This window comes from Myxine glutinosa, chromosome 2 (assembly GCF_964187855.1).
Source record: "Myxine glutinosa chromosome 2, kmMyxGlut1.1, whole genome shotgun sequence".
Lineage (NCBI taxonomy): Eukaryota > Metazoa > Chordata > Myxini > Myxiniformes > Myxinidae > Myxine > Myxine glutinosa.
This window is the reverse complement of record NC_136262.1, coordinates 3,549,082-3,555,081: the sequence shown is the minus strand read 5'-3', so window position 1 is coordinate 3,555,081 and position 6,000 is coordinate 3,549,082.

Sequence of the window (6,000 nt, the reverse complement as noted above, 5' to 3'; positions counted from 1 at the left end):
CGTTTTCTATTTTCTTCCATGATGTTGTGAACTGTTTCTCCGTGATCACGTTTTCTATTTTCTTCTATGATGTTGTGAACTGTTTCTCCGTGATCACGTTTTCTATTTTCCTCGATGATGCAGTGAACACTGAACTGTTTCTCCGTGATCACATTTTATATTTTCCTCTATGATGCTGTGAAATGTTTCTCTGTGATCATGTTTTCTATTTTCCTCTGTGATGCTGGGAACTGTTTCTCCGTGATCACCTTTTCTATTTTCCTTGATGATGCTGTGAACTGTTTCTCCGTGATGACATTTTTATTTTCCTCGATGATGCTGTGAACTGTTTCTCCGTGATCACGTTTTCTATTTTCTTCTATGATGCTGTGAACTGTTTCTCCATGATCACGATATCTATTTTCTTCGATGATGTTGTGAAGCCTGGCGATGTCTTAGTAGTTAGGGTGCCGGCTTGGGATCCTAGGATCCTGGGTTCGAATCCCGGTCGATCGCTGAATTAACGCCAGGGGGGTTGACTCAGCCTGTCATCCTTCTGAGGTCGGCAAATTGAGTACCAGCTTGCTGGGTGAATGATCACGGTGTGTACCCCGGTTTAGAATAGGTACACCGTATCCCTCCGCATCGTAAGAGCGTGACCAAGGGTTGGCGTCAGGAAGGGCATCCGGCCATAAAAACATTGCCTCAAACAGGGAACCATGATTGTCATGGGGCCCGCAAGGCTAACCCCCTCTCTAGCGGGGAAAAATGGCCTTAAAACGATCATTCATTCATTCATGCTGTGAACTGTTTCTCCGCGATCACGTTTTCTATTTTCTTCTATGATGCTGTGAACTGTTTCTCCATGATCACGTTCTATATTTGCGTCTATGATGCTGTGAACTGTTTCTCCGCGATCACGTTTTCTATTTTCCTCGATGATGCTGTGAACTGTTTCTCCGTGATCACGTTTTCTATTTGCTTCTATGATGCTGTGAACTGTTTCTCCATGATCACGTTTTCTTATTTTCTTCTGTGATGCTGTGAACTGTTTCTCCATGATCACGTTTTCTATTTTCTTCCATGATGCTGTGAACTGTTTCTCCGTGATCACGTTTTCTATTTACTTCTATGATGCTGTGAACTGTTTCTCCGTGATCACGTTTTCTACTTTCTTCCATGATGCTGTGAACTGTTTCTCCGTGATCACGTTTTCTATTTTCTTCCATGATGCTGTGAACTGTTTCTCCGTGATCACGTTTTCTATTTTCTTCTATGATGCTGTGAACTGTTTCTCCGTGATCACGTTTTCTACTTTCTTCCATGATGCTGTGAACTGTTTCTCCGTGATCACGTTTTTTATTTTCTTCCAGGATGCTGTGAACTGTTTCTCCGTGATCACGTTTTCTTATTTTCTTCTATGATGCTGTTATTCTGAGATAAATAAATTTGTACTTTGAACCTTGAATTGGAGTATCAAATCTTCCACATAAGTTACTAAAAAGCTCGACTCATAGCAAAGGGTCTTGAGAGTCTTGAGAGCTTATGTGGTCGAAAGTGTCTTTACGATATAATAGGGTCTTGAGGGTGTAACGGGTTCTTAAGAGTCTAGAGTTAAAGCTATACGGGTCTTAAGGTGTTTAAGATGTCGAGGGTCTGATGGTCTAAATTCAAATGTCTGAAAAGGTCAATAGGGTCTGAATGTTTGAAGGGTCTAAAAGTCAAATGTTTGTAAAGGTCCAAAGGGTGTATGGTGTCTGAAGGTTTGAAGGGTCTCAATTAAAAGTTCTGTAAAGGGATCTAAAAGGTCTAAACGTCTCAAAGATACGTTCCAATCTTCTTCTTCTTCCTATAATTCACCAAATGTCTGTCTGTCTGTTCCCAGGTACTGCAAAAACGGCTGAACCGATCGCAACGAAATTTTGGTAGGGTAATCCTGGGACCCCCTGGAGTAAATTGGATTGTTTTTCCTATTCGGAAATTTTTTCCAATTTTCCAGTTTTTCGAAACACGATGTAATAATATTTACTGATATGAACAGGGATGTGGCTTTTCTTGAAATTCTACAAATACTGTTTAGATTTTGATGATTTGCGTGTGATATGATTTAACGGATGTTTATATAAATCGTTAAAAATTTAAAAAAGCCTTCAATTTCTGATATTTTGCCTTTTTATTTGGACCTCCCAACTGAAGCCCCGCCCACAGGGCGGGTACTCTTGCTCGTAATACATAATTGATGGTATCTGCACGTGAGCAGTTGGGTGACAACTGTTGTTCTCTCCTCCTCTTCCCTTTATAAGGTGTGAGGTCCGATGGTACCGAGCTCCTGCCCTGCCTTGACCAAGATACTCCTACACTCCCATCTGTCCTCAGCCATCTCTCTCCAATCTTCAACAACTGCCATCTTACTGATATACCTCTTCACACAATCTTCCCAACTCAACTGTGGTCTACCTCTTTTCCTCCTACCTTCTTCCCTCAACCTATCCGCTCTCTTTGCCAATTTCTCTTCCCCCTTCCTCACCAAATGCCCAGCCCATCTCAGCCAGCTTTTCACCAATCTTCCCGTCAAGTTCATCTTCACACCAATCTCCTCCCTCAGTTCATCCATTCCATTCTCCTTCTATCCACCCTCTTCACTCCCGCAATCCTCCTGACAAGTTGTTCTCGCAAACCTGCAGCCTCGGTTGTTGTCTCTCCGTCAGTGCCAAAGTTTCAAGACCGTAAAGGTAGGCCGGCGTTACACACGACATCAGAACCTTTTCTCTCAATTTCCTTGAAATCTTTCTGTCAGCCATTAATCCCTCCACCTTCCTGCTCCACATCTCTGCCTCTGATTTCCCATGCACGGTCAATGTTCCCCCAGATACTCAAATATAATTCCTTGTCTAATCTTCTTCCCCTCCAACCTGATGCTCATTTCTTTTCTCTGCTTTACAATCAACTCTGTCCTCCACTGCTATCCCTCCATGGTGCACACTTACCTGACGATGATGCACACTTACCTGACGATGATGCACACTTACCTGAGGATGGTGCACACTTACCTGACGTCCATGGTTACATGGCAACATGGAACTTATTCTTAAGTTCACAAAACTGGTATTCTATGGCTCTGGGAAGGGAGGAGTCAGGGGAAGGGTGGGAGACCCTTCTTTTCCTTCTCCACCCGGAGACCCTTCTTTTCCTTCTCCACCCGGAGACCCTTCTTTTCCTTCTCCACCCGGAGACCCTTCTTTTCCTTCTCCACCCGGAGACCCTTCTTTTCCTTCTCCACCCGGAGACCCTTCTTTTCCCTCTACACCCAGAGACCTTTCTCTTCTCTCTCCACCCGGAGACCCTCGTTTTCCCTCTCCACCCAGAGACCCTTCTCTTCTCTCTCCACCCGGAGACCCTTGTTTTCCCTCTCCAACCGGAGACCCTTGTTTTCCCTCTCCACCCGGAGACCCTTGTTTTCCCTCTCCACCCGGAGAGCCTTCTCTTCTCTCTCCACCCGGAGACCCTTGTTTTCCCTCTCCACCCGGAGAGCCTTCTCTTCTCTCTCCACCCGGAGACCCTTGTTTTCCCTCTCCACCCGGGTACCCTTGTTTTCCCTCTCCACCCGGAGACCCTTGTTTTCCCTCTCCACCCGGAGACACTTGTTTTCCCTCTCCACCCGGGTACCCTTGCTTTCCCTCTCCACCCGGAGACCCTTGTTTTCCCTCTCCACCCGGAGACCCTTGTTTTCCCTCTCCACCCGGAGACCCTTGTTTTCCCTCTCCACCCGGAGACCCTTGTTTTCCCTCTCCACCCGGAGACCGTTGTTTTCCCTCTCCACCCGGAGACCCTTGTTTTCCCTCTCCAACCGGAGACCCTTGTTTTCCCTCTCCAACCGGAGACCCTTGTTTTCCCTCTCCACCCGGAGACCCTTGTTTTCCCTCTCCACCCGGAGACACTTGTTTTCCCTCTCCACCCGGGTACCCTTGCTTTCCCTCTCCACCCGGAGACCCTTGTTTTCCCTCTCCACCCGGAGACCCTTGTTTTCCCTCTCCACCCGGGTACCCTTGTTTTCCCTCTCCACCCGGGTACCCTTGTTTTCCCTCTCCACCCGGGTACCCTTGTTTTCCCTCTCCACCCGGGTACCCTTGTTTTCCCTCTCCACCCGGGTACCCTTGTTTTCCCTCTCCACCCGGGTACCCTTGTTTTCCCTCTCCACCCGGGTACCCTTGTTTTCCCTCTCCACCCGGGTACCCTTGTTTTCCCTCTCCACCCGGGTACCCTTGTTTTCCCTCTCCACCCGGGTACCCTTGTTTTCCCTCTCCACCCGGGTACCCTTGTTTTCCCTCTCCACCCGGGTACCCTTGTTTTCCCTCTCCACCCGGGTACCTTTGTTTTCCCTCTCCACCCGGGTACCCTTGTTTTCCCTCTCCACCCAGGTACCCTTGTTTTCCCTCTCCACCCGGGTACCCTTGTTTTCCCTCTCCACCCGGGTACCCTTGTTTTCCCTCTCCACCCGGGTACCCTTGTTTTCTCTCTCCACCCGGGTACCCTTGTTTTCCCTCTCCACCCGGGTACCCTTGTTTTCTCTCTCCACCCGGGTACTCTCTCTCTCCTCCCCTCGCCCCCCTCCTCCCCCCTAATTGCCCTCCCCTCCCCATGATTGAGATGGCGGGTTCGAATTGTGACAAACTTCATATTATAAAGTAATTGTTTCCGGCATAGTTCAGACTTTAATCTTCTAACATACATGAAACGATATCGGATGAAACATGCATTTTTGGTTCACGAGTTATCAACTGACCACTATATTCGTCATGGGTGTGCGTCTGTCTGTCTGTCCGCAGCATAACTACCAGATTATATCATTAAAGCTTGATGAAACTTGGGTGGGAGGTTGATATCATGATCTAGTTGTGTCCTGCCAAGAGTGGGCGTATTGCGCCCATTGTGGGCGGAGCCACGCCCGAAAAGTATGTCTTCTTAGGGGGTAATCGAGTTCAAGCTGCATCTTCTCCAAGGGAGTTGGTGAATCTGACAGGGGTTTTGGTATTTCGTTAGGCCAATGTCATGTGTCTAGCCCCACATGTGCATTTTTCATTTGTGCCCCAAGGTCAAGGTCACATGGTCACAAAATTTAGAAGAGTCGATTTTTGATGGTTTTATGACATTGTTCGCTTCCTGATAGGGTGAAATGTCGTACATGATCTTATATTATCACATGCATCATGAAATACAAGTTTTCCAACAAATTTCAGAATCTTCAGCCTCTGACTCTTGAAGGTCACAAAGGTCAAATTTTCAAAGTTGTCGGAATCGAACCGAATTTTCGGTATTGTGTAGCTAACTAACCTCATAACTGATTATACTTTATTTTCTATCTCATTTCAAGGTCAGTAACCTTCGTTTTGACATTTCCAGGCCAGCACCACCCACAATTATGTACAGCTGGCTCTTAAAGGCATGCGCACGCAGCGCATTGGGGCCCTTTGTAAATAGGCATGTGCACCGCATGTTGGGGGCCGACACCTGCCACGTGGGCCCCTGACACCCCCAGTCCGGGCCTGTTTCGGTTATAGTCCATCCTTCGTCATTGAATACCGCTCGCTCGTGAACCATCATCGTCTCCTGACTTGTAAACAGTTAAACTTGACCACTGTCTGACCAAAATTTGTGTTTGCCTCTAAATCTTGTGTCCCAAACCCATCCCTCTCTGGACCCACCATGATGAAGCTATCCCGCGATGAAGCTATCTCCGAGGGCCTTTTACTTACTCACCGCAGGCAGGTTGGTGGTCTTTCCGTCTTCTACCGACTCCTCTCCGGCCTTGCTCCCCCAGCTCTCTCTGGGCTCTGTCCCCCGAATATTCCTACAGGTCGCACAAGATCTGCCTGCAACCCTCTTATGGTAAAACTGCCAAAATCAAGACTCTCTGCTCACCTTCACTCCTTCATTCCTCTTTTCTCCCGCCTCTGGAACAAACTCCCTCACTCTCTTCAATCCCACTCCTCCCTCCAGGTCTTTAAAACAGCTGTTCACCAC